We start from the raw sequence: 24,027 nt of genomic DNA, 5'->3' as shown, positions 1-24,027 counted from the left end.
TAAGGTTGTGTAAGAAGGGCAGTCTAGTGCTAAGACACAGAGATCAGAGATGGGGTGTTCTGTGTGAGAAGCAGAGTGAAGGCCAGTTTGGGGGCAATGAAGGTTGTTTTTTTTTTGTGAGAGGAAGAGGGGACAATGTACAACAAGGCTTCAAGTTAGAGAGCATAATCTGGATGATGAATCATCAAAGATGAATGAGAAGGGAGAGTCAGACAGGGAGAAGTCAGACCAGGATAGAGTAGTTGTCATGAAAACCCAAAGAAGAAACAGTACCCAGGAGGAAAGGGTGATCAGCAGTGGCAAATGCATCAAACATTTGAAGGATGAGGACTGAAAAAAAGACAATTGGATTTGCCCATGAAGAGAGCAGTTCCAGGAGAGTGATGAGGTCAGAAATCTGATTGCAAATGTCTGGGCAGTGAATGAGACAAAATAGATGGTCATACATAGACTAAAAGTGCTTGATTTCGCTAGGATCACTTTTTCCCCATTAAGAAAAGAAGCTAGAAATTGCTGACTTAATTTAAAGATCCAATTGTCAGAGTCTGTGACTCTTTTCCATATTTGAAGTAACATCACTTCTATCAAGGGCTCTCTCGCTTTAGCAAGTGATAAGTACCAAACATGTTGAAGGTTTGGGAAGAAATGTGATAAGAAATAAATGCAGTGTTAAATCTTCTGTAGGAGAACACAACACATTTAGGAAAGGTTACCAGGCTCAATTTTCTACCTTTTCTGATGTATCAATGCAGACCAATAACAGGTTAATTAGTAACAAAATCACGTTGCTTATAGGCAGCATCACCATCACACGTCCAAAGACTTGTGATTTTGTAAGTGTGGGAACACTGGACATGGAGTCAGGAAGATCAGCTTTAAGTTAAATCAGCAACTTTGAGCTTCTTAATAGGAAAAAAAGTGATCCTGGTTAAATTAAGCTTTCTCAATCTATATATGACCATATCCCTTGTTTCATATCAGTCCTGCTTTAAAAACTGCCTCAGAAACTTTCTAGTTGTGTGACTTTTGGAGAGTCACTTAACTTTTCCATGCCTCAGTTTCCTCATCTGTAAAAGGAGGGAGTTGGACTTGGCCTCTAGGTCTCTTCCAGCGCCAACCCGATGGTCCTATGTACTGTCTACAAATTTGTTTCTTACACACTTGCCTGAAGCTCAGACAAGGTAAATGGCAGAGGCAAGAACTTAACACATCTTCCCAACTCTGGCTTCCAAACTGTATTCCCTGTGTATCCTGGGATCCAGTGACACTGGCCTCCTCACGGTTCCTTGAACAATATATCACTCCTGGCTGTACTACTCTGGGACTTCACTCACTTTTCCACCAAACCCCAGGAAGCTCATTATTGGGATAACCCCATCCTCTTTCTTACAAGATCCCATCAGATTTAGTTCTCCATTTCCTCACCACTTTCTGTCCCTCTGATCAGAAAAGCAGAGCTTTGAACTCTAAAACCTCTATTGAAGAAGGGAGCTTAAAACATGCTCTTTTCGTTATTCTGGCTATACTCCTTTGGAATATCTCTGACTTCTCCATGGTGCCTCTTGAATCTGCTACCTTCTGACACTTCATCCTCCCCTTTCAGCTTTTTTAGATTGTAAGCTTCCTAAAGGCAGGGACTAGCTTTTTTTTTTCTTTGTATTTGTATCCCCAGCATTTAGTACAGTACCTGGCACAAAGTAGGTGCTTAATAAATGCTTATTGACTATTGACGATATATGAAGGAGAAAATTTAGCATCTCTGTTAAAATGTGGTCACGTAAAAGCTATACAAACAAGACGTTGAGAAATGTCCTCTGTTAACTCATGTCATTGAAACCAGAGAACCCAAGAGCCCGGGAACTCACCAGAAGCATAGCTGAGAGACTGACTTCTCTTTCTTTAGTAAGAAAAAGATTCCAAGGCCTCCCCGGTTTTTGGTATTTATCAAGAGTTCTTTTATTGACTTTCTTATTCTCAATAATCTAAAAATCTATTTGTCTTAAACCAAACAATAATGGTAAATGAATTTATCAACCCAGAAATACAGAGGCTCCAGATCAGAGGGGGTACATGAAGGGAAGAAACATTTTTATCTTTAAATTCAAAAGCATAATAAAGGTTTAACTGAACAGGTAATAGGATTTAGAGTTGGAAGAGGTGTTGGAAATCACCTAGTTCAACCACTTCATTTCACAGATGAGGAAACTAAGGCTTTAACAGGGTCCTTTTTTGAGCCCCTTGAATTTGACTTAACCATCAAGTCAAACCATCTCATAAGCCAAGAGAACCCCAATATCTAAAAATCAATGGGAATATGAATTGGGTGGGGGGGCTGCCATTAGAGGAAAAAATGATAAAACTTGGGACATAATCAGAAAGGTGAAGGATAAAAAGAGAGAGGATAGAAATCTAAAAACTCATGAATGGCATAGATAAGGTTAACATAGACTTGTTTTCCAAATGCCAAGATAGTAGGGTGGGTGTACTATTTGAAGTTTGAGTGAGGAAAGATAACAAAAAGGAGGCATTAACCACTGCTTTCCACAGTGGCTAATCAACTCATGGAACACATCACCTCAAACAGGGTAAATAAAGGGATTGAAAAAAGATTCAGACAAATTTGAGACTGATGGAGCCATAAATGGCCACTACAAGAGGTTGGGATGTACTGGATAACCATACAAAACAACCACAGCTCAAAGACTATAGCTCTCATTCCTTATCCGCAACAGACAATACTTTTATTTCAAGCCGACTATATACAATCCAATTGCAATTCTTGGTGAAGGAGATGATAATAGATGGAAGGAATGCAGAGCTGCTTACAATATATTTTGCTTCTTTTTTTTTCCTGCTAAAAGAGAATGATCTTTGGATTTAGAAAGGACAGATCAAAAATAAGAAGGAATTGAAACCTAAGATAAACAAGGATATAGCAAGAATAATAATAACTGATATTTCTGTGGTATATTTTGACATTTGTAGTGCAATTGATGTATACATTACTTCATTTACCCAATATTCACAAAACCTATCTGATGTAGGTGCCACAGGTATTGTTCTATTTTACAAGTTAGGAAACTGAGATTCATAGAGATGAAGTGGTTAGCCCATAATCACACACTTAGTTCAAATAGCCAAGGGAAAGTGCATGATAGAGTTCTTAAAGAACTGATTTCTGAATCAATGTCACTGATCTTTGAAATATGGGGGATAACAGGAGTGGTGCTGCAGTGCTGGAGATCAGCAAATGTTCTGATTTTGCAAAAAGAAGAGAGTGAATTCTGTAAAAGGGCCGCTGAAATTGCCTTTGATTACTGGCAAAATTCTTCAGTATATTATAACACAAAAGGGATGATTTATGAACATGGAGACTAGGAAGCCATGATTATAAAGAACCTTAATTAAGAAAAAGCCATGTAAACCATAGCAGACTAACTTCATAACCCCCTCTTTTTTTTAAGTAGAGTTAACTTGACTGGTAGATCAGTCAGTCAGTCAGTCAGTTAGCCCTTAAGTGTCTACTATGTGTCAGCTACTGTGTTAAGTGCTGGTGATAGAAAGGCAAAAAAAGATCTCTGCCTCAAAGAGCTCACTACTGAAAGGATCTAGAGAATACTATAGTTATGGTTCATCTAGATTCCAGCAAGGCACTTAAAACTCTCGTGTTTTCTTGTGGAAAATAAGGAAATATACGGGCTAGACAGTTAAATGGATTCAGTGCTGGTTAAATGACCAATCCAAAGCATGCTTATTAATGGCTTAATGTCAGCCTGGAGGAAGATCTCTTGTGGAGTGCCTCAGGAGTTGGCCCTTGTCCCAGTGCACTTTTATTAATGACTTGGATGAAGACAAAGATGACATCTAAATTTGCAGGTATCAAAAAGCTTGGAAGGATAGCTAATATGTAGGCTAACAGAGTCCACATCCAAAAATATCTTGAGAGGATAGAATGATAAACTGAATCTGGTAAGATGAAATCTAATGGAACATCCTACATTGAGTTTTTTTTTTAAATCAACTTTGCAAGTATGGGATTAAGAAAGAATGGCTTGATAACGAACAGTTCGTGTAAAAAGTATCTGGGTCTTTTAGTGAACTAAAATTAGTGGTTAGCATTACTTAAGGCAGAGAAGGTATACATAGGAGAATATAGACCAGACAATATAGAGTGTAGCTCCCTTTAGGATTGAGATAACAGCTCAACCAAGATATAATGGTCTGGATCTCACCCAAAGAAGAACTCTCAGAAGTCTCTATAGAAGCAAGCTGGAAACAGGGACATGATGGACGATGGAGACTGCCTGCTTCTCTCATGTCTTCCCAAAGTCTTTCCTTTCAGCAACCTGAAGTGGGGTTGGCCTCTTCCATCTCACTTGAAGTTGGAGGCCAACTGCATGCTCACTGGAGGAAGACCCTCACTTGGAGAGTCTTAAAGAGGGACTTTCACTTAAAGAGTTCCCCAAGAGGTACTGGCTGAACTTCTGACCTCTCACCACCTCTGCCCAATCCCCCACACAGGGCAGGACCTTCATCTCCACCAATAAGGAGAGAGTTCCAGAACAATAGGCTTTGGACAGGCATTACATTTATATATTTGAAAGGTTATTTTTTGAAAAAGGGATTAGATTTATTCTTTTTGGTCCAAAGGACACAACTAGAAACAACAGGTAGAAACTGCAAAGAGGTTATAAGATATAAGGAAAAGCTTAATAATAAATGCTTGTTGATTGATGAGCAATTAGAACAAGTGGAAAGGGGGTCACATCAGAAAGCAGTGAAATCTCCCTCAATGGAGGCCTTCAAGCAGAGGCTGGGTGGTAAAGGAGATTCTTACTCAGATATGGACTAGACTAGATATACACAGAGGTCTCTTCCAACCCTGGAATTCTGTGATTCTGTGAATAAATCTCTAATGCTGGAATCAAGCACTACACCACCTGGGTAGTTTGAAATGTTATGAGGCTAGGATAGCTTGGTTTCCCCCTGAATTTGTTGCATCTACTCCTACTACTGTCTACTTCTAGTCTACATAATGGGCACTGGTGGCCTATAGGAACTCAATGAGTATTGATTGGTTGATTGATTGATTAATTGATGAGATGGAAATAGATGCTATTTGTATAAAGGTATAATTTACTGGAAAGCACACTGGGCTTAGAGACTGGGGACCTATGTTCAAAGCCCAGATCTGATACTTGCTATCTCTGTGGCTTAACTATGAGTCATTACATTTCCTCATCTATAAAAAGGTCATGATAATACTTCAACTATCTGCCTCACTGGGTAATTATGAGGAAAGCACTATGTTTACTTGGAAGTACTATGATATCATGAGATCTTTTTAGGTAGCCCAGGCATAACTTGTGTTCATGTTATAGCAGAGCAAGAAGAGCATATTTGTTGTTATTTAGTTGTTTTTTAGTCTTGTCCTGCTCTGTGTGACCCTATTTGGGGTTTTCTTAGCAAAGATACTGGCGTGGTTTGCCATTTCCTTCTCCATCTCGTTTTGCAGATGAAGAAACTGAGGCAAACAGGGTTAAGTGACTTGCTCAGGGTCACACAGCTAGACAGTATCAGAGCTAGAGATGAGAAGGGATTGCTAAACTCACTTTATTTCTTCACAATCTCAATGAACACACGATGTAAAAAGCTTATTAGCACCAATGATGTCAACCATTTCCCCTATTAAGTCTTTCTGCCAGAGATAGTAATAAAAAGCTAAATTGGACTAAGTAGAGATTTATCTTCTTTTATTTACTTTGCTCACCCAAGAAGTGGCTAACATTAAGAGAAATGTCCAAAGGGCAGAAAGAGAGAGGGCCAAGCAGCAAAGGACCAGGAAAACGCTGAGTTTATGATCACTGTCTTTGTAAGAACAATGGTGCTTCCTCTAAAGTGAAAAAGCTGGGCAGAGCTAGCTATTAGGAAAGCTTTTCTTCAGAATTATCCTAGTTCCCAATTTATCATTTTCTCTTCTCCCACTGAGTCGTCCTCAGTTATTGTTCCTAGGAATGACAATGAAACACTTACCCGGTGAGGTGTGTACAACTGAGCCAGAAACAACAAAGGAACAAGCCTCCTTTTGAAAAATGGAAGTGAATTGGTTTTTAAAATGCTTGGGGTCAGCTGTTCCACTGAGGCCAGAGGCATGCTTCCTGATGGTGTCACTAAAGTGAGCTCGGCAACGCCTTCTCATCTCTAGCTCTCCCACTTCAGTACACTTCTCTCTCCAGAGCCCTCTGCAAGACTAACCCCCACAAATACAGCTCGGCCACAGTGTGTTAGCAAGTAAAGTGCAGAGCAGGTCACAGTATTTCTAATTCAGATTAATGACCCCATTCAGCCCTGTCTTCTTAGCAGGAAATTAGAAAGTGCTAGGAAGGAGAAAATAGTGATTCATAATGGGTGACTCTGAGTATTGGCAGTTGAGCTCGTTAAAAGCTAAGATATTGTTTTGATATAAAATAATTGAGTCTGACTTATTTATGGGATGAAGTATCCTCCATAGAAGGCGATCCCTTAAAAACTAGATGCTTATACCCTTGGATGCCTGGAAAAAAGGAGAATATACCCTTGTTCATTTTATGGGCCATGACTATACCACAAAAGAGCAATTCAAACAGAATGGTTTTTGAGACATTATATTTTCTTGGTTCCATACTGGCTGCTCTTTTTTCTGTTTCATTTACTGACTTCTTTTATTCTCTGCCTCACTGAGGTTTAGTCTTTAGTCCTACTTGAAGCTGTCAGGGAACTAATTTCCTCTTAGGCTTAAACTATTACCTCTATGCTAATGACTCCTCAGTTGAGACCTTTGGCCCTGACCTGTCACCCATCCCACATCCTGATGCTTACAGGAAATCTTTGCTTTGGCATGAACTTAATATAGATAAAGCCAAACACTTCCCATCATACTACTCTCCCCTTTCAAACCAGATCCTCTTCTCCCATCTTATTTCCAAGGTACCATGATTCCCAGGTTCCCCATCTCTCCTATATCCAACTGACTACGTGCTATTTGTTTTCCTCAATAATGTCTCTTGATTTGAACCTTTCCCCTGTATTTTTGTTGCCACTGATTTGCTTCAGACAGATGTGCATTGATGTGTATTGAAAAAGAGTAAAGCCCTTATACACTAAAAGTCAGTGTCTTTCTTACTTCTTTGTCTCCATAAGGCTCTAAATATAGCTTATCTCATACTCTATAAAAGAGAGGAAGGAATGTTTATCCCACATCTCCTGTTCATGGAGGATCATCATCCATTGAAACTCTTTTTTTTAAATTTTTTTTTTTGTAAGGCAATTGGGGTTAAGTGACTTGCCCAGAGTCACACAGCTAGTGGGTGTTATGTGTCTGAGACCACATTTGAACTCAGGTCCTACTGACTCCAGGGCTGATGCTCTATCCACTGTGCTACCTAGCTGCCCCCAAACTCTTGCACAAGTCATCTAGTCTCCCTGGGCTTCAATTTCCTCTTTAGTAAAATAATGTGGTTGGATCAGATGACTTTTGAGTTTCCTTGAAACTCTGGATTGAGGATCTTAGGATCCCTTCCTGATCCCTGTGCAGCTCTGGAATAGTGAGTTCCATAAATTTATCATTCACTGCATAAAAAACAAACAAACCAAACAACCCATATTTTAATGATCCTGGAACTATTTTCTAAAAAAATAAAATGCTTTCTAGTTCTAGTCCAAGATTCAGTGGACAAGTCTGTGTCTACCATATTCATTCCCTTCTTTTCCAAACTGTAGAGACCTGGTTTTGAGTCTGTCTTCATATTCTAATCCTCTTAGATTAGAACTATGAAAATATTAGCACAGCAGCATATGAAGGGGGCACTGCCATCAATCAGCAGCAGCAGCAACAACAAAAACCCAATGCGTTACCTTGGGCAGAGAATCATAGGATCATGAGATTATGGAGTTAGACTTGGATAGGACCTAAGGAGTCCATTGAGTCCAACCCTCTTATTTTGCATATGAGGAAAATGAGTCCTAGAAAGGTTAAGGGACTTGCACACAGCCTCACAGCTAGTGAGTTCTGATGCCAGATTTGAACTTAAGTCTTCCTAAACCCAAGACCAGCACTCCATTTTGTCACACATATTTTCTCACTGAAGAGGTTTCTTGAGACAAGCCCATTTGTCAGTCAGTTGACTAAGTACCAAGAATACTAACACAAATAGGAAGAAAGGCTGTCCCTGTCCTCAAGAAGTTTACATTCTAATTGAGAAAGATAATACATAAACGGAAGCTGAAAAGGGGAGGAGGGGAAGTACCTGATCCAGAGGAAATGTGGAGTACAATGTGGAGAGAAATGAGACATGACTGGATTGAGTGCCCTTCTTAAATTAAGGTTCTGAGAAAAGTAATCAGTCAGAGAGAGAGGTCACCATGAGATGGAGAGTACTTTGAATTTGTAAATTCCAGGGCTAGGGTGAGGTTAGGGCATTTACTATGTGCCAAGCACTAGGGTAGCTAGGTGGTGCAGAAAGCCTTGAGTCAGGAAGACCTGAGTTCAAATCTGGCCTCAGATACTTACTAGTTGTATGAACTGAGCAAGACCCTGTTTGCCTCAGTTTCCTCATCTGTAAAATGAGCTGGAGAAGGAAATGGAAAACCATTCCAGTATCTTTGCCAAGAAGACCCCAAATGGGGTCATGAAGAGTTGGACACGACTGAACGACAATAACAACAGGCACTATGCTACATGCTGGGGGATTTGTTCTGTGAAGTTTGGATTCAGTCAAAGGGCCACACTCGAGGACCTAGAGGGCCACTGTGACTTTGAGACCACAAGTTCCCTACCCACGATTCTAGTCCAACCTCTTCATTTTGGCTATGAGGAAACTGAAGCCAAGAAAGGGTAAGCATTATAAATTTCCCATTATGATATACTATTTAATAGTAGAATCAGGACTAGAACACAGATTTCCTGACTCCTAATTGGTGCTCATTGCACTTATTTTTAAGCCATGTCAAACCATACTGACCTCTGGTAATTCTACCCTGGATTTGAAAAAAAAAATATTTTTTCTTTTACTGTATTACAGCCAGACTAAAGTCACATTAAACATACTTCTCCAGTCAGTAGTATTAGAGAAAACTTAAGGCTCTAGCCTGGAAGAAAGTCACCTCCAAATAGACAGTGAGATCTATATTTATATCTATAGGTATTGCCATATGTACAGATATCTATAGATAGGTACGATTTGCAGGTTTAATAGTTATTTTTTCAAAGATCATGACTAGTACATGCACATAGAATTCCTAGTAAAATATTTTTTCTAAATCTGTTAGCTTTCTCTAACTGCTTCTGTACCTTCTATAACTGTCTTTGTACCAAACTGAAATAAGATGCTAGATTTGGAGTTGTCTAAAGAAAGAGATGCGGATGCACAGGGAACACGCTGGGATGGGGCTCAAAGGGACGATATTGGAGAAAAGATAACCCAATCCCCCAGGGGTACCCCTAGAACGCTGAAGGGGAGATGAAGCTGACTTTGCTCCGGTTTTGTGAGGCCGTGGTGTACTGCACAGACTATTATCCTGTAATCCTGTGGTCCCAGGTCAGGTCCACTTTCCATTATACTTCACAGTCTCCATTCACAGGAGCATAGACCTTGCAGTGAGAAGATCCGGGACTAGATGCCAGTCCTGATACTTTTTAGCTGTTTGATCATAGAGCAATCATGTATTCTCTATAAGCCCCAGTTTTATCACATACAAAATAGCTATAATAATATTTACACTACCTACCATAATAATAATAATGATAATGATAAAACTAACAGTTGCATAATGCTTACTATGCACCAGGTACTATGCTAAGCACTTTATAATTATTATCTCATTTGGTCCTTACAACAGCTCTGGGAGGTAGGTCCTATTATTATTCCCACTTTTACAAATGAGAAAATGGAGGCAAACAGATTAGATGACCCAAGGTCACATGGCTAGTAAGTGTCTGAAGTTGAATTTTAACACAGGTCTTCCTGACTCTAGGCTTGGAGCTCTATCCACTGGGCAACTAGCTGCCCCAGTGAAGCACTTTGCAAAAGCACTATGCAAATGTTAGCTATTATTATTAACTCATTTCAGGAAAGAGAATACTTGTTGATTGATTTTTAGCCTCAGTAATTTTTTTACTTGACCTGGGATTCATTTACTACAGGGAGCTCCAGATGAGGAGTTACCTCTTATGAATGCAAGTTGTGTTCAATTTATCATCTTAAGAAGTGCCTGGGGCACTGAGAGTTTCAATGATTTGCTTAGGGCCACATAGCCAGTATCTGAGGCAGAACTCTAATCCAGGAGTTTCTGATTTTGAGGCCCACTACACCATTTTGCCTAGGCCTCATGATATCTTTGCGATGGAAAATAAATTTTAAAACACCATTCCTAAACACTCAGTATGACTTTTGTTTTGGATGAGAATGTGGACTAAATCGGAGTGGTGAACCACTTTGTGAAAAACACTGATATTTGGGTCTGAGTGAGTAAAATTTGGGAAATATACCCAGTAGACCTTAGCTTCAAACCTCCTTCAATGGTCTCACTTTTCTGACAATTCTGTGAAAAATGAGCTCTTCTAAACGGTTCTCTCTCTCTCTTCCTTCCTATTTTTTTTTTCTGGCCTGCAGAAATTAAACAGATGGGCAAGAAAGGAGATGAAAAGTTCTGTTAACCCCTCCAAGCCCAAGGCCTCAGGGGCATTTCTCTTGTGGGAGGAGGCTTCCTTCAGGCTCCCTCCCTCTCCTGTCCCATCACAAAGGAAAAGCCACTTCCCAAAGAGGTATGTTCTTGTACCACATTGGTGTCCCCATGATTGAAACAGTCAGGTCAGAGGTCAGCAGAGGGGAAAGGTCATTGTAAACTAAATGCAGCTGCTGAATCTCCTTGTGCTTCTCCTTGGTGTCATGAAGATAAATGGCATTAAAAAAAATTCTCCCAATGAGCCAGTGCTCATTTTCTCCTTTCTCATCATCCTCCAAGCGTTTCATAATGAACTACAGCTCCATCATGTGTAGACCTAATGGCTTTAAACCTACACTTATCCCAATGAGAAGAGATTAGAATTTAGGGGTTTAAGTCAACCTCCAGAAGGAAATTGTTCACATGTTACAAAGTCTTCGGCTGTCACCAAATACACATTGTTTTTCTGTAACTAAAGAAAAAGAATGCCATAGTATGTTTGGACCCAGGCCTTCATTTCTAGTCAAGATGGAAATGGTTGACTTTCTACCTTGCAAAAACCAAGGCTAATAGACAGGAGTGTTTCCCAACTTTATCAGTATCCTAGTGTCTTTTTTTTTCCACAGGGATTATAGTCATGATTATTCATGTGAGGTCTGTTGATTTTCCTCAGTGAATTTTAAATCTCTCTATGAAGATATTGCTTTCAGTGAACGCAAGCTGAATTTAAAATGAATCTAAGCAAAACATAAATGGGATGGTGCATTTGCTACCATAAAAAAACCCCCATAACAACAAAAACCTCACATAAAGCAGCCTGTTAGAAATGTAGTGCATGGTTTGTTGTTATGAGTCAAGATCACTTTGTTCCATTTCCTGAAATATACCCAAGTCAAAACTGATGAAACTAATAGCTCATTACAGATCAGCAAGTGCTATCCTGCCTTCCAGTTTCTAGATGAAGCTGAAAGCTGTAATAAATTTGGAGAATCAATCCCTAAGTAATAAAATTAATTTGCCTTTAATGACTGAGAATACAATGTAGCCAAGATCCAAGGCACCTCAAGATTGGAGCAATAAAACGTACAAGACCTTTAGCTACACAAACAAAAAGAGTCGAGATAAGACAAGGCTGCATGGTCTTAGGAAAAGAACATGATCCTAGGGTCAACAGTCCTGGCCTGCCTATGCTCCTGCAAACTGAGTAGAATTTCCTGAATGTTGGTGGAAAGGGTAGTAGACTTTTTTTTTTTCATTCAGATAGTTCTATGGTCTATTAACTGGAGTTATTCCCCTCACTCCATATCAACTCCATTTTTGCTCAGGTCTTTGCTAAGTTAGGTTCAACTCCACTCTTAACTGTAGAGTCGTAACTACTATGATGCCAACGGAATTTTGCTCCAGGACATCAGTGTAGGGTTAGGAAAGGGTGAGCTTCCTCCCCACAGGGAGTGCTTCCACATGTCCAGCCCCTAAGTGTCGCTCTTTGGCACCTCATGTTGTGGCCCTCTGGACCCTTGGAGTACAATTGTCCCTATGAGACTTTTTGGCTGCCTACTTACTCTTGTGCCACCTTACCAAATCTTCTTAACTGAATTTGATCCAGGAAGAGTTATGGATCTATCAAACTACATCTTCTAAGTTCTTGTTCACCACCACCAATTGGGGAGTAATCAGGAAGAATAATTGTTAGGGCCATCCTTGACCCATAGAAGCTAAGGGTTTGTCTTGCATAACAAGTGGACTGATAGGAATTCAGGTACAAGGGACTTGTGATATTCATAGAGGCCCCAAAGAAGAGATATGCAAAGGCACTTCCCCACCATTTTTTGTAAGCTTATCAGTATGTAACTCTGCATATGTCAGAGGATGTTATAGCTGGTCCAAGCGGTAACAGGGAGCCACTGAAGTTTGTTGAATAGGAGGGTGACATGGTCATATCTGTACTTGAGAAAGATTGCTTTGATAGCTAAAAGGATGATGGACTGGAATGAGAGAGACTTGAGGCAAGGAGGCCAACCAGAAGGCTGCTGCAATAGATCAGGTGTGAGGTCTATACCAGAGTGGTTGCAGTGCCAGAGGAGAGAGAAAGAAAGAGAGATGTTATAAAGGTAGGATTGACAGACTTGGAAGCAGATGGGTTATAGGAAGTAAGAAAGAATGAGGAATCGAGAATGATATCTGCATTGTGACCTTGGGTGACTAGGAGTATAGCAGTGCCCTCCATAGTAAGTGGAAATTTAGGAACAGGGGAGGGATTAGGGGTAAAGATAATGAGTTCAGCTTTGGACATGTTGAGTTTAGAATGTCAGTGGGATATCCAGTTTGAGATGTTCAACAAACAGTTGGAAATTCAAGCCTGAAGGTTAAGAGAGTAATCTCTAATCTGAGCTGGATAAGCAGGTATGAGAATCATCAGTATAAAGATAAGCATGGAATCCATGGGAACTGATGCAATCAGCAACAAAAACTGTCTACAATTGTAAAGTGCTTTGTAAACCTCAAAGTGTCATACAAATGGGAGCTATTATTTTTATTTCATAAAATAGTCTATTTTTCCTTTGATTCATAGGCTACCCCAAAGACCTCAGGCCTTCTATACTTTCTATTTAAAATTCCTGATACTCCAGTAGTATTTTTCAAACATTGCAGCTTCTGCTGATTACAAAGGCAAATAGAAAGGATTTTTTTTTCATTGCCCATAGTTGGACTCTATCCACATAACTACTTGCCTTTATCATTGCAAATAACACAAGGCTGATTGAATTTGAATTTTTCCATCAGATATATGTCATATGTTTAACTGTGGAAAGGGATTGTGATATTGGAAAAAAGAAACTTGCACCTTTCCTTAAATATAATCTCATAAAAGAATAGGGAAACTCTACCATTGTCTCCCTTTAATCTGATGCCTGCAAGGCTGTGAATATGTGCTGATGCCCTCTCCAAGGAAATGATTGAATTGTGAGGATCCATATGCCTAGTGTGCTCCTGACAGTGACTTATATAGTTGCCATTCTGTGTCAGCCTCATGATCTATCCAGCCCAAGAGACTGTGAGAGAGACAAAGGGAATGCAAACGCACATGATAGGGAGTGGTAGATGGCTAGTTTCATTTGCAGTTGTGGTTGATAGGTTGCCTATTCCTCTTCTGGCCAGAGAGGAAGGAACAACATGGACTTTCCAGTCTTCAAGATGAACAAACCTGGAATGAGTAATTTTGTTAAAGGAGTGACCTAGCAATAGAGTAACGGTGGGGTCTGAGGCAACAGTTCTTCTGGGTTTCAGCTGTAACACCAGTATATTAGAGAGGGGAAGAAGGAAAAGAAAAGATGTGTGTTGAAGGCACATATGGGAGAGCATTACACTTACCAGGGAGAGAATGGAGGTATTGATCTAAAAGAATGATGTGGTCACACTAGGGAAGGAAGTGATGGCTTTGTTTTTATTTCCACCAGTATGTTTGACTGTCAAGGTGACAGTAGAGCTGATATGCTTTTTTCATAATTATAAGAAACCTACTGGTTTGGGCTTTCATCCCCATAATTGGTTTTCATAGATCATATATTTTAAGCTTGAAACAATCTTAGAGGGTATCTAGTCCAACCTTCACTTTACAGATGAAGAAACTGAGTTCCAGAAAGGGTGACTTGCCCAAGGTAACACAGGTGGTAAATGGCAAAGGTGGGATTTGAATTCAGATTTTCTGACTCCAAATCCATTGATATTCCAGTGGATAGAACTGTATATGCTTGTAAGATTTTTTTTTAACAGTTTTACCTGATATCCTAGTTTGAAAAAAACAAAAACCGCTATGCGAGAAATGTATAGTGTTGTGACAGTGAATAGAAGGAGCATGGCGACCTGATGTTGTAGCTTACCTTTGGGCTATCCCCTAACTCACACTCATAGTTTGGATCCCTCATGAGGTAATTACCTTAGGTATTCAAGATACTCTCTAAGTCTGTATACCTAAAACTACATAGCATATGAGCCCCTAAGAGTGTGGTTACCTTGATTCTAGTCAGCCAGGGGACACATTTAACTGAAAGTAAAGGCATTTGCTGAAACAGCAGTCAGAAAAATAGCAAAAAATGTCTCCCTCATGAACTTGGGATGCACTCTTTCTTTACATACATAAAAAAATATTCATCTGTGAGAACAGACACGCAGAGTTCACAAGTTTAGAGCTATATAATAGAGAATCTATGCGGCCAAGGTACATGTGAAGAAGGGAAATGCTTCAGGACGTAGGGAGCTACTGATGTCCTTGCACAATTCCCATTAACCCTAATCTGGACGTCTTCCTTGGATGCTGCTGACTGTTGCTCCATCTGGACTCTGCTAGTTGTTGCTCTGATAGATGCTGCTTTATTGTTTGACTCAGTGGAGCTTTGGGTTCAACTGATATCTCAACTTAGAATACGGCTATGCTCTGTTGGAAAGAACCAACATTCCCACGCTAGGATCAGCAGGGATCTCAGCTCAAGGGAATGCCATTTCCCAATCATGATTCCAGGTCCAGTTTCTATACTTTGAATTTCTCTCGTTGACCTGACTCAGTTCTACAACAACTTTTCTCCAGTTGACACTACCATGTACTTCTGCTCCAAGAAGCCTTTACTCATGTGAGGAGAGTAATGGGAGGTGGAAATCTATAAATGGGAGGAGAAAAGGGCAAAGGGAAGGCTCAATATCACTGGTAATCTCATTGGTAATGCTCAGTGGGAATTTCCTGGCCCTTTCACATACATGTTCTTTACAATTTGTGAAAAGGCTGCCAGGTCTAAAAAGGACAGTCTTTACACCCAGAGTCTGAAAGGGGAACCATACTTGTATCTTACCAACTCTGATGCCTGCCCTTATACCATGTAATTTTACCAAGAAGACTTGGGAGGTTCTTAATTGTTCAGGGGGTTCCTTAACCACCCCCAAAGTGTGATAGATGATAAAAAATAAGATGGAGAAGCCAGAAATGTGTATTCAGTGCTTCTGGGAAGAATAGAAATCTGAGAGTTGAAGAATCTCTCTAAAGTGATTTCTTTTTCTCCTTTTTTTTTTTTTTTTTAAAAAGTGTTTTTTCCTTATCTGCGTCAGCAGTGTTTAATTGCTTGTAAGAAATTCTCCAGAGAAACTGTTGTTTGTGGAGCTGGTTCCATCTAGCTGTAAGACAAGGGAATTGAGGAGGTTTCTCTCAGGAAAACTTGTATCTTGTTCAACGTGTTGGTTGGAGAAAATTCCTTATGAGTTAAAGTGGCCAAAAGCTAATTTAGAAAGAAAAAACTCAACCCTCCTACCTTAAAGTCTCAACCAAACATTACCCACCCCTTCTACTTCACCCTCTGGAATGCTTGTTCCATAGACAACAAACTTGTCTTTATCTTACATCTTTTCCCCTCCTACTCTTTCCATCTTCTAGCAGTCACCAAGACCTCCTGCCCTCCTCCAACCCCGTTCCAGATGACACAGCCTCCCTGGCCACTTTTTCTAATATTGGCTGCACCTTCATTCACTCTTCTTAGTTCACTGGTTGAGACAGGAGAGTTGGAATACTCCTTGCTCCCCACTGCTACATCCAGGTTCTCTCCCTACCTCCATTACTCAGTAACCTTTCTTCCTTTGAGATCTATACAATCCACATCTTCTAGACAATCAAAATCTGGATAGCTGTGACGTCCAGGTCATTCCACTTCCTCCCTCAACACGTTCAGAACCTGGTTCACAATTTTTCTCTTTTCCCCAACTTCTACCTTCATATTAGGAGACTTCAACATACATATTGACTCTCCCTCATATACCCTAAACTTTGGAACTAAGAAGAGCTGGATTCAGATTCTGCATCTGATACTAAATATCACTGGGCAAGTCACTTAATCTCTTTGAACCTCAGTTTCCTTATTTGTAAGATGAGGGCTGGACTGCTCAAGTCCCTTGGAGTTTTAAATCTATGACCCTATGATTTAATAACCTGGGATTGACATGCAAAATAGTAGGGAGTGTTCAGGATAATCCAAGGGATGATTGCAGGGGACCATAATGCTACATATGACACTTTGCAGTCATTGCCACCAGATCTATCTTTGAACCCTTCAGTTTTTCCATAACACTAGGAACAGAAAGTGACTAGAGTCAGAAATTCAGGTAGGTAACCCAAAAGTTAGAGGCAGAGAGTTGGCCTTAGAGTCAAGAAAATTTGGAGTCAAGTCATGCCTCTGATACCTACTAGCTGTATAACCATGGACAAGTCACATAACTTCTCAGGGGTACCAAGCTACTCTCTAAAATAATAAATTGTAGCTAAATGCCAATCTGCATGAATGGAAGAATTTGCGTACTGCAAGTTCCCCATGGTGATAAAATCCATCTCCTATTCCCCACAACTCTTTAAAAAAATGAAATCCCAAAGCTAAGAAGCTGGAAGATGTAAAAGGTCAGGACATACAAAAATACTCAAGTCCAAGAAAAGAGATTAATCAGATCAAGGTACCAACAACAATCAGTACCATTGTGCTTATGTGCCTCCTGTTAGATCAAGCACTTATTTCTAAGATGTGACAGGCTTGTGCATGCAGGTTCATGTATGGAAGTGTTTTTATCTGTGAATGGCACAGATAAAGAGTTCTATCTTTTAACAGGTCCACTCAAGAGGTCTAGAGGTTCCATACCTCCTTTGGAGGCTAAGGATAAAAATTGAGGAACTCTGGGGCAGCTACCAGGCCTGGAGTTAGGAAGGCCTAACCTGAATTCAATTCTGGCCTCAGATACTTACTAGTATGTGTGATCCTGGGTAAGTCACTTTATCTCTGTTTGCCTTAATTTCCTCAATTGTTAAATGGGGATAATAATGGCACCTACCTCCTAGGGTTGTTGTGAGGATCAAATGAGATCATAATTGTAAAGTGCACATAGTAGGTGCTATATAAGTATAAATATATAAACTATATTATATAAATATAAATTATTATACTATATATTATTACTATATACATATAAATTATTATTATTATCTACAGCATAGAATGGCCAAATGGCATTTGTGTGAGATAGTAGGGACACCAGTGGTCTTTTGTATCTTTCTATAGCCAATATGACAGCTCCAAATAAAAAGGAGACATCCTGGTACAGTCAAAAGATTTGGAGTCAATACCTGGGTTCAAATCCTACCTTAACCGCTTACTACCTGTGTGACGTTAGGTAAGGCAATCCCTTTTCCAATCCTCAGTTTCCTCCTCTACAAAATGTCTTTGGTACCCTGAGGTTTCAATAAATTAGTCCATGGAGATTGATCTTAGGTGCAGAGCATGAGCACTGCAGCAAGCATCCTTGCTATCTAACTTTGCCCTAAGAATGGAAATGCACACGCTAGTGGAACTTTCACTGGGACTGTTGGTGTCTCTGCTAAGTGTCTGGCTGGAAAATCTGTCAGGCTGTCTGGAAGCAGATCCATTTCAGGCTGGAGTGTATTCTTAATGATCTGATGTCCTCATTTATTAAATTTTCCCAGTCCCCTCCTTCCCTGTTGGAGGATTCAGCCAAACTGCCTCTGGATGGGTTTGGAGATAGCTAGCAGGGCATTTCATTTATCTGCTATGTTTCCCCACAAGGTTTCAGAGGGATTTTTTTTAAAGAAAAAAAAGTTTTATTGATTTTTTTTACTTTGCTGACATTTTCCAATGACCCTCCCTTTAGAATTTACCCATGTAACAGGATTACAGATTTCAGAGGCCATCTAGCCAGCGATCTCATTTTATAGATGAGGAAACTGAAGTATAGGGAGACTAAGTTATTTATCCTAGGCCATGGAGGCGTTATGTATTAGATGTGGTATTTGGACCCAGATCCTCTGACTTCAGAGTCAACTTTTTGTTGTTGTTGTTGTTATTTATGTTGTACCATACTGCTTCCCAACTATTCTAACCACAAATTTTCTGGACATTTTAATGAGGTGCTTCTTGTAACTTTGGATGCAATTTTGAAAATAACACTTTTAAACAAAACAAAATAAAAGCAACCAAAGAACATAGTTAAGGAAAACAAATCAACATGAAAGAAGATGAAATATGCCTCATTCTCCAAATATGGATCATCACTTTGGTGGAGAGGACAGAGTAGTCAAAGGGCTGTTCTCACATGTAGTCTCAGAATTCCCAGGGACTAGAGAAGGAAACAACATGCAAGAGGGAAAGTGATTAAACCCAACATCTCCCGGGGGCTGCTGATGCTAGAACTAAAACTCTCTCCTGCCCTAGACAGCTGTGAAATTACCAATGGATTTTAGAGCCTCTGTTATGGCAAAATAAATATAATATTAGGGCTGTGTTCCTGCCTATATGATCTAATCAATGGAAAAAATCAGCACAGGTAATAACAAGCAGAGGACACAGTACAAAGGATTGTTATTTCAGAGGTTCTGAGTGAGAATGATGGTGCCCAAGCTGCAAGCTAAAACCTGTGTTTCCTATGCATGATCACCCCGGATGCTCCTGAATCAATACTCCTGCAGTAATGGTGGGGTGCACGGGGGCATAGATCATCTGAACAATGGGCCATGAACATTTGGGCTGGCAGCCGGTCACGGACCGCAGCTATCTGTTATGAGCCTGGCTCTCAGTAGCAGCTTTAATAAGATTTCGGGAAGGATAGCTGGCTGATAAATACATGTATGGAGGTAATAAATACAAATGTAAATGTTCTGCGTCACCTGCAGTTGAACAAAGGGTAAATGTAAAGATGGTCACTCATTGCTTTCTATGTCACCAGGCTATTTAGGCACAGAAGGGTAATGCCAGGATTAGAAACTATTGTCATAGGCCTCATGCAATAACTTTCATTTGCTTTCCTTGAAGCTGGGGATGTGAGGCACCTAAAAAAAAATCTTAGCATAAATCATTTCTTTCCCAGCTTTTGACAGCTCTTGTCTCAAACTCAATTAGTCATCTGGCACAAGGAAAGCAGAGATCATCACAAATTCACAAGTGCTTAATGGATAAAGCAAGGCTGGGGAGTGATTTCCTCTGTTTAATCTCTGCTGTTCAATGTTCATTAGTAGATGACAGGGGTTATTAAAATAAATGGTGCATCAGAAATTTTTTTTCCTTGCAAGGTTAAGCAGGTGCATGTGCCTGCGTGTGTGTGTGTGTGTGTGTGTGTGTGTGTGTGTGTGTGTTTGATTTTAAGAAGCTGAATGAATTACATCCTAGAATGATGTCAAGGAAAGCTTGAGAAACATTCCCAGGGAAATAATCACCTGAGTACCTAGGGTGAGGCTTAGAATACTTGCTGTGGCTGAGGTGCTGTATAGAGGAGATGGGTCAGGTCCTGCTGGGAGAACCCTGGGCCTCTGCATCTGCCATATTGTGCTGAGGGTTATAAGGTACCAAAAGGCTTGGTCAGAGGTTTTCAGGCTAAATTTTTGAATGACAGATACAAACATTCAGTGATACAGGGTGGGGAACCTGCCCCCTCAAGGCCACATATGGCCTTCTAGGTCCTTGGGTGCAGCCTTTTGACTGAGTCCAAGTTTTACAGAACAAATCCTTTTAGTAACGGGATTGGTTCTGTGAAGTTTGGATTCTGTGAGGCAACCCTCACTATGTGAGATTGGAGCTGTCTGGGTTATTTCTACTAACCCTTCAGGGCAATTTTTAAAGTGGTGAAACGTCCCCTACCCACCTTTCCTTTCTTGACATCATAATTATTATATTAATAATACAATGTCTCTCCAAGGCCATAAATTATAACACAGGTGCTACCCTGAATTGGTAAGAATTCCACTGAAGTATTAGTGGAATGATAGGTCTGCTCCCAAATCTAAAGAAATACGACAGACATCTTTTAAGCTACTGCTATAACGTCTCATTGTATTCTTCATCTTACTTCTTCCACTTTCACAACAGGTCTTGCTTCCTGTCCTCTCTATCCACACAGCCACCACACTTATTCACCTGGATGGTTCAATAGCTTGCTAATTGGTCTGCCAGTCTCAAGAGCTTCCCCTCTCCTATCCATCTCCCCTGTGGCTGACAAAACGGTATGCCTAAAGCACAGGCACTGCTTAAGAAACTTGGGTGGCTCCCTATTTTCTCTAGGATCAAATACAAATTCTCCCGTTTCACAATCTGGTTCCATTCTACCTTTCTAGTTGTTCTGAGCTGCACCTGACTCGGAACAATTCTTGGTAGTTTATGTTTAATATTGGTATAAATGAGACCCTTGTAGGGCATCCAACAATTAATAAAAGGTGATTTACTTAGCCATAGTAGGTGAAGAATATATGTATTAAGGACAACCCAAACTGATTCAGTTAGGTAAAGCTCCCTTGCCTTGGTTGTCCACTGTGGTCTGGCAGCCAAGCATCGGGGAAAGACTGGAGCTCCTCCTGGCTATACTTTGATGACCAGACAATGCAGTCACTTGGCCAATCAAGTCTCTGAAATTGGTTTTAATATGACTTAAGACAAAAAAGAGCCTTATTTATTTTTTAAAAATTATTTTATTAATTTATTTATTTTTAGTTTTCAACATTCACTTCCACAAGATTTTGAGTTCCAAATTTTCTCCCCATCTCGTCCCTCCCCCCACCCCAAGATGGCATGCACTCTTAATACTCCTTCCCCCAATCTGCCTTCTCTTTCTCCCCCCCACACCTTCTCTTATCCCTTTCCCCTTCTATTTTCCTATAGGGCAGGATATATTTCTATGTCCCTTTGCCTGCATATCTTATTTCCCAGTTGCATGTAAAATAATTTTTAACATTAGTTTTTAAAAGTTTGAGTACCAAATTCTCTCCCTTCCTCCATCCCCACCCACCCTCATCGAGAAGGCAAGAAATTCAATATAGGTTATACATGTGTAGTCATGCAAAACACTTCCATAATAGTAATGTGAAAGACTAATTATATTTCCCTCCAACCTATCCCACCCCCATTTATTTTATTCTCTCCTTTGAAATTGTCCCTCCTCAAAAGTGTTTGCTTCTGATACCCCTCCCCCAATCTGCCCTCTCTTCTATCATCCCCCCCTCTTATCTCCCCCTTATTTTCTATAGGGTAAGATAAACCAAGTGAGAGTAAGATTCACTCATTCCCTCTTCCCCTCCACTGTAAAAGCTTTTTCTTGTCTGTTTTATGTGAGATAATTTATCTCATTCTACCTCTCCCTTTCTCCTTCTCCTAGTACAATCCTCTCTCAGCCCTTAATTTTATTTTTTAGATATCATCCCTTCATATTCAACTCATCCTGTGCCCTCTGTCTATATATATATTCCCTCCAAATCCCTAATACTCAGAAAGGTTTCATGGTTACAAATATCATCTTTCCATGTAAGAATGTAAACAATTCAACTTTAATAAGTCCATTATGGGTTCTCTTTTCTGTTTACCTTTTCATGCTTCTCTTGAGTCTTATATTTGGAAGTCAAATTTTCTATTCAGCTCTGGTCTTTTCATCAAGAATGCTTGAAAGCCCTCTATTTCATTGAATGTCAATATTTTCCCCCAAAAAATTCTACTCAGTTTTGCTGGGTAGGTGATTCTTGGTTTTAATCCTAGCACCTTTGACGTCCGGAATATCATATTCCAAGCCCACCGACCCCTTAATGTAGAAGCTGCTAAATCTTGTGTTACCCTGATTGTGTTTCCACGGTACTTGAATTGTTTCTTTTTGGCTGCTTGCAATATTTTCTCCTTGATCTAGGAACTCTGGAATTTGGCTATAATATTCGTAGGAGTTTTCCTTTTTGGGTGTCTTTCAGGAGATGATAGGTAGATTCTTTTAATTTCTATTTTACCCTCTGGTTCTAGAATTTCAAGGCAGTTTTCCTTGGTAATTTATTGAAAGATGATGTCTATGCTCTTTTTTTGATCATGGCTTTCAGGGAGTCCAATGATTTTTAAATTCTCTCTCATGGATCTATTTTCCAGGCCAGTTGTTTTTTCAATGAGATACTTCACATTGTCTTCTATTTTTTCATTCTTTTGTTTTATAATTTCTTGATATTTCTTAGAGTCATTAGCTTCCATTTGCTCCATTCTAATTTTTAAGGAATTATTTTCTTTAGTGCGTTTTTGGACCTCCTTTTTCATTTGTCCAATTCTGCTTTTTAAGGCATTCTTCTCCTCATTGGCTTTTTGGGCCTCTTTTGCCATTTGGGTCAGTCTATTTTTTAAGGTATTATTTTCTTCAGTATTTTTTTGTGTCTCCTTTTGACTCGTTTTTCATGATTTTTTTGCATCACTCTCATTTCTCTTCCCAATTTTTCCTCTACTTTTCTCACTTGATTTTCAAAATCCTTTTTGAGCTCTTGCATGGCCTGAGACCAATTCATATTTTTCTTGGAGGCTTTGGATATAAGAGCTTTAACTGTGGTGTCTTCTTCTGGTTGTATGTTTTGATCTTCTTTGTCACCAAAGTAAGATTCTGTAGTCTGAGTCTTTTTCCCACTGTTTGCTAATGTTCCCAGCCAATTACTTGAGTTTTAAACTCTTTGTTAAGGTAGGGGTTTGCTTCCAGTGTGGAGAATGTACTGTCCCAAGTTTTGGGGGCTTTGTGCAGCTGTTTTCAGAGACACTTCTAGGGACCTGTAAATTTTCATTTCTTCCAAGGTGGTATGATCAAAGGAGAGGTGTTTACTCCTTTCCTGGCCTATGCTCTGGTCTATGAGTGACCACAAGCACTCTTTGTTACCTTGGAACTGTGAGGAAGATTCTCTTTCCACCCTACCACAAGCTCTGCCCTGCTAGTACTCCTCCTTACCCCAGGACTGCCACCCAGGACTGTGACCCAGATCCAAACCCAGGCAAAGCAAAAGAATCCTGCCTGAGTGCCAGCAAAGAGATCCCTGTAATCCCCCTCTGATTAGTCACTTGATCCCCCCACCACCTGTGGGCCAAGAGTTTCAGAAGCAACTGCTGCCACTGTGGCCACAGCCTTGGGGCTGCACTAGGACCAGGGCTTGACCATGCTCCCCTCTCACCCAGGTCCAACTTACCTTTCCCACTGACATTCTAAGTTGCCTTTGGCATTTGTGGGTTGAGAATTCTGGAAACCACCACAGCTCCCCTTGATTCAATCCACTGAGGACCGCTCTAGGTTCACTGAGGCCTGGTCTTTGCCTGCATGGCCCATGCTGAACTGTACTCCTCTCCTAGCGCAGCACAACATACCTTTCCTATCAACTATCCAGGTTGTCTTAGGCTGGAAATTTGTTTCACTCTGTCTTTTTGCGGGTTCTGCTGCTTTAGAATTTATTTAGAGTAATTTTTTATAGGTATTTGGAGGGGTTTTGGGGAGAGCTCAAGCAAGTCACTGCTTTTACTCTGACATCTT

This window comes from Vombatus ursinus, unplaced genomic scaffold, assembly GCF_900497805.2.
Source record: "Vombatus ursinus unplaced genomic scaffold, bare-nosed wombat genome assembly UNPS02014778.1, whole genome shotgun sequence".
Classification (NCBI taxonomy): Eukaryota; Metazoa; Chordata; class Mammalia; order Diprotodontia; family Vombatidae; genus Vombatus; species Vombatus ursinus.
This window is presented reverse-complemented; position numbering follows the sequence as displayed.